Source organism: Sceloporus occidentalis, unplaced genomic scaffold (genome assembly GCF_023333645.1).
Source record: "Sceloporus occidentalis isolate IW3139 unplaced genomic scaffold, rSceOcc1.0.p SCAF_5, whole genome shotgun sequence".
In the NCBI taxonomy this organism is placed as follows: domain Eukaryota; kingdom Metazoa; phylum Chordata; class Lepidosauria; order Squamata; family Phrynosomatidae; genus Sceloporus; species Sceloporus occidentalis.
Genome location: NW_028316985.1, coordinates 81796062 through 81813366, shown reverse-complemented (window position 1 = coordinate 81813366; position 17305 = coordinate 81796062). Strand labels below are relative to the sequence as shown.

Below are 17305 nucleotides of genomic sequence, written 5' to 3'. Positions count from 1 at the left end.
TGGCAAAAATAGGTGGGGGGGGGGGGGGGGAAATAAAGCCAAGCTTTATGATCAGAGACTTAAAGAAGAAACTAGATGCACTTTTAACAACTGTCCTATTCTTTTATCTCTAATACAGTAATTCCTCCTCCACCCCTACACAACAGATTTGTAATAAAATAATAAAATCTTGTGAAGGCTGCAACATTCAGAGGTGAAACCCACCACTACTAGTCTTCCATCTGTGTAGGCTTTTTCTTTCAGAAATGATTTAATTTCCTTTTTCTTTTAGTAAGTTCTCTGTGAAACACTATCCTGGAGAGGCAGCGGATTATATTATTGCTTATACAACCTAGAACATTTTGGATATTTTTAAGGAGTGATAGTAAAGACAGTATTTTTTTTAAAAAACTGCTCATATTTGGTTTTAGAACAGAGGGAAAGATGGTTACTATAATTTTTGTATGAAACTTCAATCACTTGTCACACATTGATCCAACCAAAACTTAGTAGACCAAGCAAACACTGATAGGCCTTTTAACATCACATTCACATCAAACCCTGTTCTGTTCTCAGTAAAGCTGGTTCATGCACTATGGTACCAATATGCTACTGACCCAAAAAAGAAAATGCCTTAAGGCCCTATCTTTATGCCCCTAGCTCTGCCCATGGGAGTCTCCTGGAGCGTATCCATCATGCACAAATATAGCTATTTGCTACCACTTTTAACTTCACTGGCTCTATCCTATTATATCCTGGGGTTTGCAATTGGGTGATATATTGACTAGAATATTAGAACTCTCTGAAAGAGAATTCTAAGTACTTCACAAGACTACAAATCCTAGGATTCCACGGGATAAAGCCATAGCAATTAAAATGGCATCAAAGTGTTATATCTATGTAGTGGGACAAGACACCTGGATAATGTGAAGTGTACCTGTGGCAATTATAAAACAGTCTTTAGATTGAGGAATTGAAGGTTCTTTGACATTTGTCAGCTAACTTGTATTCATCTGCCTGTTATCAGCTTCAGCTGATACGCCAGCTACGACCCTTCCTGGAACGGGAAAACCTAGAAACAGTTGTACATTCACTGGTAACCTCTCGTCTCGATTTCTGCAATGCGCTCTACATGAAGCAACCCTCATGCCTCGTTTGGAAGCTTCAACTGGAAAAATGTACCAAATCAGCATTCGGCCTGTAACAACTGTGCTGTATACACAATCTGGCAGATACTATACAAAAATCAGAGCCCAATTATCTGAAAGTGTGTGACATTTTAGTTATAACACAAAGGACTTTCTTCAACAGCCATACTACCACAGAAGTATCTAAAATGGAGCTCAGAAAAAAGTTCAGCAAAGAACGGGAACTAATGAACGTACCCTTTATAAGGGAGACATGATTCCTTGCACCTAATTGCCTGTTCACATGATTGTACCAGAGAAGGACTTTTTCCACTCTGTTTAAACTCTGTTGCTTTGCCAAATCAAAAACACTGTTTATTTTCTAAAAATGAGAACATATAACTTCACTGTGCATGAGACTCTTTATAGGTAAAAAGTAGAGAATGCATACACATAAATAAACCTTGTATAAATGACACAGGTGTACAGTACATCTTCCTACCACTTATAGGAGTCCTTTGTCTTTGCATACATGAATGATGTCTAGATGTCAAGAGAATTATCAAGTGAGAAAAAAGTAACTAAACATTTCTCTAAATGAGACACTAGTCAGTTTCTCTTATAGGTCCTCTAATCCATTTTTATACTGTCTAATTCCCAACCAAACAAGAGCTTAAACTTAAAGTCTGATACCTCCACTGGCTGAGACCAATTTAAGATATTGGCAGAAAGCTCCCAATCAAACATGAATGTCTTGCAAAGCATTAATGACTGATAGTATGCCGGCAGAGAAATTCAGCAAATATCTATATTTGGGATGTTGTATACCAACACTTCTTAATAGCTGTTATATGAACAAAGGAGGTTCATGACGGGAGCATTTAGGATACACATTTGTTGTATTTTTCAGTTGCTGTACTACCCTAGCACATAGATTATCTGATTTATAAACCTTTTAACATTTCTCTTTGGTGAGATTACCTACCATGCTCTCTTGTCTCATCAGTGATTTCCCTATGCTTCCTCTCCTCATCCCACGTCACCCACTGCCAAGGGAGATATGCTCCTAAACGTACCCCTAACAACTATTGCAAGTGTAAGAACATAACTGGTTTCATTTTAATCCAGTTTGGCAGTGGTCATGTGTAACATTAAGCTGGACATGGGGAAAGAATGCAGAGGATAGCTCACTCCTAATACTGAAACTCAAGTTCAAGATGTGCATTTACACAGAACACAGCTAGTTCAGCTGTTCATACAGACCTGGCACATAGAAAGCCAAGACAGACATCCTTCAAAGCTATGTCATATGTGATATTGTTCCTACATTGGGATATACACTTTGTATATTTGATCTGCCCCCCAGTGTAATAGAACTAATTCACATAGTCCTTCTATATGGCACAATGTGCAGTGAGCTCTCAGTATCCATGGGTTCAATATCAGCGGATTTGAGCAAGTGTGGACTGAAATGAAAAAATATTTAATTTCTTTTTAATCTGCAATGGCCAGGCTGAGAAGCACTCCCAGGGTGATAGTGGAGGCTGCTGTGGCAAGACCTGGGCAAGCAGATACCTCCCTCCCCCTTGGAAGTCAATCCCAGCACAAAGCTACAGTCAGAACTTAAACTTCTTCCTCATTCTCTTTCCCACCTTCTCATCACAAAGACAATGCCAAAATTTTAACCCCTGCCTCACATTTCCCACTTTCTCACAAGGATGCCTCTGCCAGAATTTAAACTGCCTCACTCCATTTCCCACTTTCTCACAAGGAAAGTAGAAATTCTCTTCCAGAAATTAAACTCCTACTTTTTGTAACAAAAGCCTCTGCCAGAATTTAAACTCCCACTTTTTCACTTTCTCACAAGGAAGCCTCTCCCAGAATTTACACTACAGAATGGGATCCAAAGGAAAAATCACACAAAACCTAGGTATACGAAACTAAGACCTAAACCCAACTACTATTACCACTAGAGTAAACCTACTGAATCTACAAGATTTACATAAGTATTGGTTTACCATTCAGCAATTAATTCAGTTCATCTGCTCTAGCTAAAGATAGCAACTAGGTTTAACAATCAGTATGTACTTTTCCCTGCTCCTTCCATCTTGCACATGAATCACACTAATTACTTTTAACTAGTCCAGTATTATGCATGGCCATTGCCAAAGAAAACAGAAGGGCTAATAATCAGCAGCATGCAGATTTGGTACCCCAAAGGATCTAACTACTGGACTAATTGAAAGATTCAACCTTTGGAGTGGTAATATATCCAATCACAAGATATATGCTTAAATCAATATCCAATCTGGAGTCTAGAATCCATGCAAGAACAAGTTTGGACTGCCTACTGAGAGCAATGCCACTGCAGTTTATTATTTTTCTGCAAGCTTTTAAACTTTAAGCCATTGACCAAACCATAAACTAAAGCCACAAAATCCACCCATGTTCCAAGTCATACTAATGATCTCACCTTGTCAATAAGTAATAGAGGTGTTTCCAAAGGATAAGAGCCAACTTTATAAACAAAAAATAAAAACACTTTCTCCCCAAGAAGAATTAACATGCATTCATTTCCATGCACTCAAGAAATCTATTGGTCAATATTATGTCCTAAAGAAGAATATCAGATTATACAAACTAGATATAGTTAAGGTACTTAAAGAGATCAATGTAGTAATAAATCCAATTTCTCCAGAATGGCAGGTCTCTACCTCTTTCAACAGAGAAAGAAAGCAAAAAAATTAAAGTGTGTGTATGTGGGGGGGGGGGGGGGGATATACAAGGAAACACTATACAGCAAAAATATGAAACCAAAATCTTCACATTTAATAATGCATAAAAGGTGTGACAGGCAAACAAAGTAGGAACCAACAGTTTTATTAACATGCTTCTCTAGAAGCTTTTGATACTAACTTTTTGATAGATTAATCAAAACATTAGATTAGTTTGTTTTTATGGAAATATATTAATCAAATGTAATTTGTCCTAGTGCAATATATTATATAGTGGGCCCTTAGTATCTGGTGGGGTTTGGTTCCAGGACGACCTGTGGATATCACAACCCATGGATGCTCTAGTCCCATTACAGTGGACCCTTGTTATACGCTGGGGTTTGGTTCCAAGATCTCCCGTGTATAACAAAATCCATGTATGCTCAAGTCCCATTAAATATAATGACATAGCAAAATGGTGTCCCTAATAAAAAATGGAACATCAAGGTAAATTTATACTTTTTTGGAACATTTTCAAACCGTGTATGCTTAAATCCGTGTATAAAAAATCCGTGTATAAGAAGGGCCGACTGTATATATAAAATGCTGCCCCTTATGTAAAATAGCAAAATCAAGGTTTGCTTTTTGAAATGTATATCTTTTTGGAATATATTCAAACCATAGCTGGTTGAATTCATGGATAAAGAATTTGTGGATATGAACAAGAACTGTAATCTGTGAAAGAATTTAAACTAATATTGACAAGATGGAACATATCAAGAAGAGGCCAACCAAGATGGCAAAAGGTCTGGAAACCAAACCCTACAAGGAACAGCTTAAGGAGCTGGGTACATTGGAGATGACAGAAATGTCATATGACATGATAACCATCTTGAAATATCTTTTAAAATATATTTAAATATCCAAAGGTATGTCAAGTAGAAGATGGAGCAAGTTGCTCTAGAGACTAGAACATGAATCAGTGGATTCACATTGCAAAAAAAAAGAGATTCCACCTGGACATAAGGAAGAATCTCCTGGTGGTTAGAGATGTTCAACAGTGGAATGGAATGACTAAGAGAGTGGTTGACTCTCCATCATTACCAATGTTTAAAAAGAATTTCAAGAGTGCTTTATGTATTCCTACATGGCAAGGCTGATGTTCCTTGTGATACTTTCCAATTCTATGCTTCATAAGGCACTATTAAAAACAATGTGTTACAGGATGATTGTCTATCTGAAGATGCGTTTTTAAAGTTATCATATTTCCCAATCACTTGTATTACAAGACTACCATCCAGAAGAAACCTCTATAAACTAAAGTGGGTGTGGAATTATGACTATCAACACAGAAAAAAATATTACATTAGAAGTGAACAGTCATATACATTATTTGAGAAAGTTCACAGAACAGAATGTAATACACCCTGAAATACATCCTGGTCTTCCAGAAAATTAGAACAAGAGTTAGCTTAGGAAACTCCTTTTAAGCTAATGCTTGTCCTCCACATGCATCCATGTGAATAGCAGTCCTTGGATGAATCTTTATAACTGTAACATATCTGTAGATCAAAACTATCCACATAGATTATTTCAGCTTCCGTCCTTTACATTAATTTGTCAAAACTAGATTAATTACAGCTTAATTTTGTAAATCTCTCTTTTTCTGGCTATAGGAATCAGCAGCTGTAGAGCCATCCATTTTCCTTAAAAGCATTACAGACATGAACTACATTTATTGCACAATATATATATTGAAGAGTCTTTATGTTAAACAAAGCAAACTGGGCTGGGCAACAGACACACAATATCCAGTGTAAATGTACTGCTACTGACATTTTAGGAACATAGAATGAGAATGTTATTAATAAACATGACTCAATAAGTTCACAGATTTGAACTAAAGAGAAAATGTGATGGATAGTTTTAATTACTTTTATTTGTCAGTTAACACACAAAAATCAGCACTAGTAAATTTTATTTGGTTGCCTAAAATAAAGCAAGGTGAAAATATATCTGACAGGTATGAATTTCATTGATTTTATCATTGGGTCCCATTTTAAAGTAATTCCTAATTTCATGTTTTTGCATATGCATTCCACATATATTGCAATTAAAGCTAGCAAAAACATAGATTTGGTTTGGTCATCTGTGCTCCACCAGTGTGAAGAGCAGTTGGAGTTATTAGGTTTGTGGTACATTATTTGCTAACTGGATCAAATTAAAGGAAACATTACAGTGTTTCTTAGTGCACACTGTGGCCTAGAGCCATATGCAGACAGCTGGGCTAGTGGATCAATGATCTCCAGTAACCTCCCTTAGGAAATATTCTCTCTTTCTCACCAGGCCTGTCTAAATGGACTATACTAGCACAAGACAAAGAGATGAGAGAACTTGGAAAGTAAATGTCCATATAATTCTCCTAATTCATCACCACCAAACACACACAATTTGAGACTCGTAACCTTCTCCAGTCAGGAAGCCTTTCCAATGCTTGAACCAAGCTCCTACTATTTAGCTATAACCAAATAAAGGTGTGTCTGCTTTTCTCCAGCTTTGTGTCTTGGTTGCTCTCCCCCAAATGCTCCAGTCTGCTTTAAAACTCGGGACCACAAAACAAACCACGTGCTTATTTAATATCTTTCAGTAGGAAAAAAAATCACAGAAGCAAACCCGGTTCCTTCATTTATTACACAGCATGCTTAATGCTGACTTGAACAACAGAAATTTGTTTCTAAATGGAGAAAAAAAAATTACATTTCAGATGCAGTAATTCGACAAAACACTGTGACTGACTTGATGAAACAAATAATGAACACAAGACACACACACACACATGTACCTTGTTATCTCATAAGAGACTATTAAATTTAGGGTTCTGGTTAACTTTTTGATGAAAACGCTAAAGAGAAATTAGTTTTGTTTAGCATAAATAGCTATGCTTGACCTTTTTAACTGAACAGAAATATTTTGCAACACTTAAATCTATTCTGTAGCATTTAGACCTATTCTTCATGAGAACACAGTGGCTTCAATCCAGCCAAAATTAGTGATAATCAAGCCCTATTAAAAAGATTAGTGCCAAATCCAGCTGTTCACTTCACACTTTTTTGGATTTGGTTAATAGAATATTCTACAAAAATAACAAAGTGTATACATTAATTATTACGTAATTCTACTTAATATGAAAGCATACAGCCACAAGAGTACTGATGGAAAGGATGAAAACCTGCCTATATGAACACCTTTGTCAGGGAAAGGCAATACCTTACCACAGCTGAATTTCTGAAAAGCTTGAAACTAGAGTTGAGATTTTTTTTGAGTTTTGGAATACATAAGTAGCCTAGAACATACTTATACTATATTTGCAAGGCTGGAGAGGAACGTGAGTTGGAGAGAGACACGAGGATCTGTGAAATGGCAGGGCACGTGGATTTGCACCCAGCACTCTGCTTGGGTTGCCACCATTTCACAGATCCTCAGTCTCTCTTCATCCTCACGTCTTTCTACCACTACCATCCTGCTTCAACCTTCAAGGCAGCAGCTGCAGTGTTCCTGCTTATTTGTCTCTCTCCAGCCTCACATCTCATTTATTTGCTATTTGTGTTGTGTACGACACATTGAGGATGGAGAGAGACTGAGAATCTGAAAGACAAACAAGGAGGAACACTCTGGCTGCTGCCTTAAAGGTGGAAGCAGGGGGCAAGTTTTCGGATTTGGATTCCCAGATTGGGGTGTCCAACTATATTATTATCTAGTTTTCAAACTCTTGAAAGCATTCATCCCACACTCCAAGTGGTTTCATAACCAGTAAAAACCTCACATTAATTAAATTGTAGTTCTTAGGTGAGTTTTTAGGGCCCTTAACACAGGGTCAAAAGCACTCTGCACCAGGAAAAATCTCAATATATACTATTGGGAAGCCTGCACACTACATTACAGGGTGGCAGCTGTTTTTAATTGCATCATTGTTCAGTAATTACTAAAAGCAGAGCATTCAATACAAGATTTTAAAGGTCAAGAAATACTGAACTCTCTATGAAATCTGCTGACAAAGCTTTAACGAAAAACCTCTCCTCAAAGTGTTTATAAATATATGTGTACTACAACCTGGCAGACACACGTTATATATCTAAAATGTCATGTGTTCCATGAGAGGTCACAATTTTATTCACAGTGGAGTGTACTTTCAAAACTATTGTTCATCAATTGTGTACATTGCTTTACCTAACATATTTTTTGTCATTAAAGGCCATTCATCAAGTGCTCAAGTGGCAGAGAAAAGAACAATTTGGGACAAGAGAGGGAGAAACTCATTGAAATGAGTTATTTCTCATGGTGGTTTCTCCAGTGTATCCTTGTAACATATCTTTCATGTAATGTTTAAATACTTTGCTGTCCATCTTTTATAAAATGTCAATCTAACTTAGAAAAAGATATGGTCCACAGAGTCAAGAGGTGGAACACTAGCTCCTCTTTACCATTTCAATAAAATACCACATAAAAATTTAGTTCGCATATAAAATTTTATTCAACATGTAAACTTGCTTGTCAAGGGGAAGGTGTTCCCCCCCCTAACCATCTTCTTCATATACAGTCAACCGTTTTCACGGGGGATCAGTTCCGGACCCCCAAGAAAACGGAGACTTGCTCATATTCAGGTCCCATAGACTTGAATGGGGTGTACCCCCACGTGTCAGATTAGAAGGGAAAGACAACAAGAAAGGGGTGAAGAAATAAACTGAGGGAAGCTACTCAACACAGTACCAGAGAAAGGGAGCTTGCTCAGATGGCAGATGAGTGCCTGGGTGACTCCAACATCAATTCCAAGATCAGTTCCATGAGCTTGGTGAGGGAGTCAACAACAACAACAACAACAATAATAATTTATATCCCGCCTCTCTACAAAAATGCAATCGGGGCGGCTTACAAGATTAAAATATAAAGTCCGAACCCTCAACCCACCCCCACCCCGTAAAATAAAATTAAACAATGTGGAATTTAAAACATAAAGCAAACTTAAAAACAATACAATAAACTGTGGTGAAATCAGAGGTCAGCAATTAGATTTTCCTTCTGATGGCCTTCTGATTCAGGAAAGGCCTGCCAGAAAAGATCTGTCTTTATAGCTTTTTTAAAGCTGTTTAGAGTGGTAACATGATGGATCTCATCCGGCAGGCCATTCCACAGTCTGGGCGCAATAGCTGAAAAGGTCCTCTGGGAGGTCGTGGACAGCCTTGTTTTACAGATTTCCACCCGAGGATCTAAGTGTGCGGGAAGGATTATATGGAAGGAGGAGGTCCCAAAGATAGGTTGGACCCAAGCCATTTAGGGCTTTAAAGGTAATAACCAACACCTTGTACTGGGCCCGGAAAGTGATGGGCAGCTAGTGGAGTGATCTTAAGATCGGTGTTATATGGTCTCTTCTGGATGTACCAGAGACCAATCTGGCTCCCATGTTCTGAACTATTTGAAGTTTCCGGACCAAACACGAGAGTAGCCCCATGTAGAGTGCATTGCAGAAATCAAGGTGTGAGGTTACCAGTGCATGTACTACAGTATCAAGGTCCCTGACTTCCAGGAAAGGGCGCAGCCGTATCAGCCGAAGTTGATAACAGGCACGCCTGACTGTCGCATTCACCTGATTTGTCATGTGAAGTGACAAATCTAGGAGCACCCCCAGACTGCAAACAGTCTTTTGAGGAGAGTGTGACCCCCTTCTAGGACTGGAGGTTGTATCCCGATGCCTGGGTTCGGAGCCGATACTGTAAGTACCTCCGTTTTGTCTGGATTCAGCTTCAATTTGTTTTCCCTCATTCAATCCATTACCGCTTTAAGACAATCATTGAGAGACGAGATGCCATCTGAAGTCAAAGCTCAAGACCGAGACATGGAGAAATATATCGGGTGTCATCAGTGTACTGATAACACCTCGCCCCATGTCCTGGATGATCTCTCCCTGCGGCTTCATGTAAATGTTTAAAAGCATTGGGGACAGGATGGTGCCTTGTGGGACACCACAATTAAACTCCTTCTTTGCTGAGCAACTGTTCCCGAGCACCACTCTCTGGGGTCAGATAGGAAGCAAGGTGGATAGTACACTAACAGAACATCTGACATTACATAAGAGTACACACTGGATTTGTAAAGCTGAGTAGTTGGCCATCCAGCGTAGCCTTACTCACAATAAGGCTACACCATCGTATTATGATAACTTAGTTTTTATCTAATATTATTATTACTGATGTGGTGTATTGTGTTGGTATTATTATATTTTATTTATTTTATTTATAAGTTTTTTACTGGGTTGTAACCCCGCCTCGATCTGCAGGGAGAGGCAGAGAAATATAAATATATCATTATCATCATCATCATCATCATCATCATCATCATCATCATCATCATATTCCCAAATAGATAGTACCACTGGCAGCTGGTTTAGCAGTATCACTGTGAATAATGCCTCTACATAAATATCTAGTTAAGTCAAATTCTCATAATGCACTAACTGGATACAATAACACATAAACTAACATACATACATACAATAATACGACACAAGACACAAACACAGCTCTTCACTTGCTTCCAGTCAGTTGCTCTCACTCCTTCAGCATGAGCTTCCATCTTACCAGTAGTTTCTCTTTTGTACTTTTATATCCCCTAGACACCAAATAGGTAAAAAACAGGTGATGCCAAAGCTTCCTTGGGCTTCTATTGGTGATATAGCCTGTTGATGATATAGCTTGCAGGCCACACCTCTGCAAAGATAAGCTGGTGTGTTACTCAGAGCAAAGTGACTAGCCCCACAGGTAAGACTGTTCTTACCAACATGCTACCTTGGTCTTCTGCTGGTGATATAGCCTGCTGGCCATGCCTCTGCAAATTCAGATGATGCTTACTCAGAGCAAGGTGGCCAGTTCCTCAGATTTCACATACATTCTAATGGGATCTGAAATGGCAGTGACTAACAAGAGATCTTGGAGTCAAGGTGGACAGATAAATGAAAACTGCAACTTCATGTACAACAACTGTAATAAAGGGCTAATGATTAGGAAAAGCACTGCCAATATAACTGCCAGTGTCATAATGACATTAAGGTGTGGCAGCAATTGGAATAGTGAACAGTTCTGGTTGCCCACCTCAAAAAGGATAATATAGAAGTGAGAGAAATTGTCATAGGCCAGAGTATCTTCCATGTGATGAAAGGTTAGCATTTAAAGAACATAATCATTTAGAAAAAGGGTGTCTAAAGACAGAACTAAATGGTGGCATCTCCACAAGTATAGGCAGTGTGCTATTGAGTGCCAAATGCTGGGGAGAACTGTTGCTTTCCTGGTCAGCTTGCTGGCTTCCTGAAGATATCTGATTAGCCACTGTAGAGGGAAGGTGTACTGCCCTTAATCGAGATCTGGTCTGAGCCTGTGGGGGCTCTTTTCATATTCATATGCTGTCCTACCCTTTTACCTGAGGGATCCATGTCTTGCCAGAAACTAGATCTCCAGGTATATGTCTTTGAACTAATAGAAATGAACCTGTAAGAATATTCTGAACTTGGTTTTGGGAGCATCCTTACCATTGACTTTCTCAACTTTGAGGGAAGTGGGAAAATTTGCACAAGATAGGGAGGAATGGGGATAAAGACCATATTAATCTTTCATTCCACTTCTGTACTCTGAACCTTGATTCAGTGCAACATCTGCACTGATCAAGTGCAAGATCTTATTCAATTGAATCTCAATTGATGACTAGTTGCAATGGCTCTGGCTGGTTGTTTTTTTATTTCTGCTCTGGCTAAAATATAATTTCTTATCTCCCATCTGATGCTTGATGGTGAAATTAATTAAAGCAAACAAGAGTCCTTGGTTTACTTAGATATTATGAAAATAATATTGAGAACTATCAGGTCTCTAGTCTACATTATCTCTGAATCACATGTACCAGCAGTAAAGGGTTGCGCATGGTTGGAAAGGATCTTGAACACAGTAAATTTAATGAATGTTGTTGTTGTGTGCCTTCAGGTCATTTCCAACTTATGGTAACCCTAAGGAGAACCTATCATGGGGTTTTCCTTGCAAGGTTTGTCCAGAGGGGACTTGGTATTGCCTTCCTCTGAGGCTGAGAGACTGTGACTTTCCCAAGGTTTCCATGGTTGAGTGGGGATTCAAACCCTGATAACTAGAGCAGTGCTCTACATGGGGCTACCCTTATGCTCAGTCTGGAAACTTCAATTAGTACAAAATACAGCAGCCAGGTTGGTCACCAGAACAACAAGGAGTGAGCATATAACACCTATCCTGAAATCACTTCACTGGCTGTCTATCAGTTTCCGGCACAGTACAAGGTGTTGGCTGTAACCTTTAAAGCCCTAAATGGCCGGATCACCTACTTCTGCACAATCCACCCCACACACTCAGGTCTTCTGGGAGGGATTTATTGCAGCCTATAAAAACCAGACTAACTGCAACCTCCAAGAGGACCTTTTCTGCAACTGCTCCCAGATTGTGGAATGGCATGTCAGAGGAGATCCATCAAATCACTAGCTTAGACAGCTTCAAAAAAGCTGTTAAGACGGATCTCTTCCGGCAGACCTTTCCTGAATAGAATCACTTGGCCATAAATGAACTCTCCCTCACATCATATAATATACTACCACTCTGCCCATTTGATAACTTTGGTATTAAGAGCATTTTGATGTCATCTCTCCTCTGGATGCCTGTCTTGGGTCAATAATGGGCTGGATGAGGGAAAACAAACTCAAGCTGAATCCAGAGAAAACGGAGGTACTCACAATAGGTACCCCAAGTCCAGGGCAGGAGATTTGCCAACCTGTCCTGGATGGGGTCACATTTCCCTTAAAGGACAAAGTTTGCAATTTGGGAGTACTCCTGGATCCATCTTTACAGTTATCATCCCATATGGATATGATGGCCGGGAGTGAATGGTACCAACTTCGGTTGATATGCCAACTGTGTCCCTACCTGGACCAAAAGGACCTTGAAGCAGTGGTACATGCACTGGTAACCTCTCGTTTAGATTTCTATAATACACTTTACATGGGGCTACCTTTGTACCAAGTTCAGAAGCTTCAATTGGTGCAAAATGCAGCAGCCAGATTGGTCACTGGAACATCCAGGTCAGACCACATAACACCAGTATTAAAATCTCTTCACTGTTGGTTATTACGTTTAAAGCCCTAAATGGCTTGGGCCTGAATTACTTGAGGGAACGCCTCTCCCTACACAATCCATCCCGCACTCTCAGAACAACTAGGAAGAATTCATTAGAGCATGTAAAGAGCAGGTTAACAACAACTTCCCACAGAGCGTTCACTGCTGTAGCCCCTAAATTATGAAATGGCTTGCCGGAGGAGATCCGTCTCATTATCACCTTAGATGCTTTTAAGAAGCCACTTAAGACAGATCTCTTCCGGCAGGCCTATCCACCCAGTCTGTTATAAGAGAGTTAGAAATACTCCACCTCTATTTGTAATGATATGGATTTTAGATGACGATTTAGTCAATGTATTGTATTAGTAGCGGTGCTACTGTTTTACTGAGTGTATTTTAGATGATATTGTAGCTCTTAATGTTGTAATGCTGTTTTTATTGTTGTAATCCCGTCTTGATACACAGGGAGAGATGGGAAATATAAATAAAAATTATTATTATTATTATTATTATTATTATTATTATTATTATTACAGATTAATTTTAACTGTAACATCTTTTTTTAGGGGGGATATATAGAGATATTATATGCATTATGTATTGTATATGGGATGGTTTTTAAAAATGTAAGCCGTTGTGATTGTTCTTGCAAAAGAAAAGTGGGATATAAATAAAGTTTTGTTATTATTATTTATTAGAGTATCAAAAAGAATAATTTCTGACTGCAATGCCTTCTCCATCATATAAAAGGGCATAAGGACTGAGCTCAAATTCCTATCTAAAAAGCAGGACATATTCTTCAAAAAGGTAGTCTTGGGGGTGAAGTAGACCGGCAGCTTGGAGCAGCCTCTAACTGCCCCAGCCTGGGTCAGGCCCCAGGACCCAAATAGGCCACCAGCACTTCTATTTCTGGCGGTCTCAGGCAACCTTAGGCAGCCTCAGGCCAGCTTCCAGGGGCACCCCCCAAGGAGCCAGAAATTGGTTGTTTTGGCCCCTCTATTTCAAGCCTTGGTTAGTTGAAACTGATGTTGCCAAAACACATAAAAAGGAACAGGGTATGTATGCCAAATTATAGTTTGCAATCACATAAAGAAGTCATGTCATAAAATCATAGAATTCAGTGGGCTCTTGGTATCCAATGATGTTTGGTTCCATGACCATCCGTGGATACTAAAATCTGTGGATGCTCAAGTCCCATTGAATACAACAGCATAGTAAAATGATGTCCTTTATATAAAATGGCAAAATCAAGCTTTGCTTTTGGGAGTTTATATTTAAAAAAATATATTTTCAAACCGTGGATGCTTGAATCCGTGGATAAAAAATCAGTGGACTGACTGTACTAGATTTGTAAGGGGTCCTATGGGCCAACACCCTGCTCAGGATCTCCAGCTAGAGTATCCATAACAAGTAAAACTGTCTGGCCTTTTCTGAAGATGCCCAGTGAAGGAAACCCCACCATCTTTCTAGGCAATTGGTTTGATTGCCAAACCGCTCTTTCTGTCAAGAAATTCTTTCCAAGGTTCAACTGAAATCTCCCCTCCTGTAACTTAAAATCATTAGACCTGGTCCTGCTCTCTTGAGAATAAGCCTGCACTATCCTCTCTGTAACAGCGCTTGACATATTTAGAGTGCAATCATGTTACCTCTCAGTGGCATCCCTACCTGGAGTGTCACCCGATGTGGGGAGGTGGGGCTTATAAGGGCGAGGCCAAAGGGGCACTACCCCACCTCACTGCCATGACATGTAGAATGGTGCCACGGCAGCAAGGTGGGGGCTGTGCTTGGCCCTCTCAGCAGCCCTACCAGCCTTCTGAGTCTTGCATTGCTATTGCTGCGCTGGACCCAGAAGGCATCCACCTCCCCCCTGGCCTTCCAAGTCCCATGTGGCCATTGTTGCATGGGACCTGGAAAGCAGACTACCATTCCCCTTGGGGTGAGGTGACACCCCCCTTTGGGGTGTCACCCAGTGTGGTCTGCACCACCACACCTCCCATAGTGATGCCACTGTTAACTCTCAGTTTTCAGGTGAATATGCTCAATTCCTTCAAACTTTCCTCATATGATTTTTTGTTCATAAATCCTATCCTTCTGGTGGGCCTTCTCTGAACCCATTCCAACTTGTCTATGTCTTTCTTAAAATGAGACACCCAAAAGTGAACAAAATACAGTTGGCCCTTCCTTTACGCAGGGGATCCATTCTGGACCTCGCCACATAAGGGAAATACCATGTAAACTCAAGCTCCATTAGAAACAATGGGGTTTGTTTCCGCAGTGTGCACCTGGTGCGCTGCAGGACTTCCAACATATGCTGGAAGCCTCGTATAGTGCACCCGCATATGACACGGGTGCACTGTACTCCAAATGAGGACTGACCAGTACTATTGCTTCCCTCGACCTGGAAACTATAGTTTCTATCAATGCAAGCTAAAATAGCATTTGTCTTCTTTGCTAAAGCATCACATTGCTATCTCATGATCAATTTAGGAACAACAATAATCCCAAGGTCCTTTTTACATTTAGTACTGCTGAGCCAAGTGTTTCCCATTTTGTATTTGTGCATTTGGTTTTTGTGGCCTAAATGTAGAATTTTGCATGGTCTATTGAGATTCATTTTATTTGTGCCCAATTTATTAATTTGCACCCAATTACCAAGATCTTTTGGAATGATGTTCCTATCTTCCAATGTATTAGCTACCCTTTCAGTTTTGTATCATCCACAAACTTGATAAGGATGCCCTTCACTCCATCCTCTAAGTATTAATTAAAATAATGAAGAGTAATGGCCCCAAGACAGAACCCTGAGTCACTCTGCTTGAGACCTCCTTCCAGTTAGAAGCACAGCCAATGACTATGACTCTTTAAATATGGTTTACCAACCATGTGCCCCCTCTGTGCATTCTAGTCTCTCCCAGGTTTAACCCAACTGTTTTAAGATGAGGTCTTTTTTACAACAGGAAGTCACTGGAAGTCAAGTTCTAGGTCATTTCCTGTTTGAAAAAAGGTCTCCCCTGGATCTAAAATTGTCCCCAAACCTAGAGGTTATTTGGGGGTAAAAAATATTAGATCCTTGGGCACCACTTTCTCCACCTCTGGTTTAGAGTTCTATCCAAATTAGACAAAGAATAATTTTCACAAAGCAGCCTAATTTGAACCTACGGTAGTTTCAGCTATTGAGCTTTGGATGCTTACCTAATAAAGATGAAAAGCAGACAAGAACTTTCTGTAAAAATGTAGAAATATTTTAAAGTCTTTCTAGCAAAAGGGCATATCCTCTGGCAATGTGAAAATGATGGCCTGTCAGTGTCACATCTTGGACCTCCAGGGGGTAATCACAGAGAGCAAATTAAAACTAGATTGAGGATTAATGCAATTGTTTTTTTACTCATTATCACAACTGACAATGATATCTCACGTTTTCTGCTTCTTGTTAATAAAAATGAAATATAATCAGAACACCTTCAGAGAAAACGTTGAGGCAAAGCTAAAATGAAGAAAAAGGTCACAGTTGTGAAGCTGACCAGACAGAAGTGGAAAAAGCCACAAAAACAATTCTTTTTACTTTCACTGTATAGTGAAATGTTTTTTGATCTGAACCTCACACACAGAGATTTTGGTATTTGCTGCTAAAAGGGCTACAGAAACAGGTCATAAGGTTTACCAAGAGATAGTTGTATATTGTATATCTAGACTCCCTTGCCATCAAGGAGACCTGGTAAATAAGTAAACATTTATTTTGGATAGTGCAACCTGTGGTCCAAAGGTTCCTTAAAACCCATGTTAATTACAATTAATATGAGTTTAAATGGGTTCCCCTATTATTAACACAAATACTCTGCATTCTAAAAACACATTTTCCAGTTTTCTGTATCATGAAGGTAGTTTATTCAAAGTGGGCATCAAAAGCTGACCTCCATACAAAAGATAATGGCTAAGACTGAGTGTCATCAGTTGCAGAGACTGGATTTCCATCAGTAGCAGACACAGCATGAAGACCAGTGCTGCCAACAAGCCTCGAAGATATTCCCTGGAATGTTTCACCAAAATCCAAAATTCTTGGAATTCCCCAATATTTATCAGAATATTCAGTCAAAATCTCCAAAAAAAAATTAATTAAATTCCCTGGATTCCGGGGAATTCCCCCAAAACTGGCAATGCTGATGAAGACCCTAAAACAGACAGTAGGTATATACAGTGCAATTGTTTAACCATAATAGAGGTGCACCCTTCACCTGTTTTCCCCTTCTAGTGTGATCTCATATAGCAAACGCAATGCTGTACAACCCTGAAAAAGAAAACTGTATAAAATGGAAAA

The 17305-nt window shown here is 39.4% G+C and overlaps 1 protein-coding gene across 1 annotated transcript in view; it reads right to left on the bottom strand.

Annotated features, from left to right (window-relative positions):
* Positions 1 to 17305, bottom strand: part of LOC149312387 (conserved oligomeric Golgi complex subunit 5-like) — a 193779-nt gene that overhangs the window by 127720 nt on the left and 48754 nt on the right. The gene's annotated exons all lie outside the window — the stretch shown is intronic.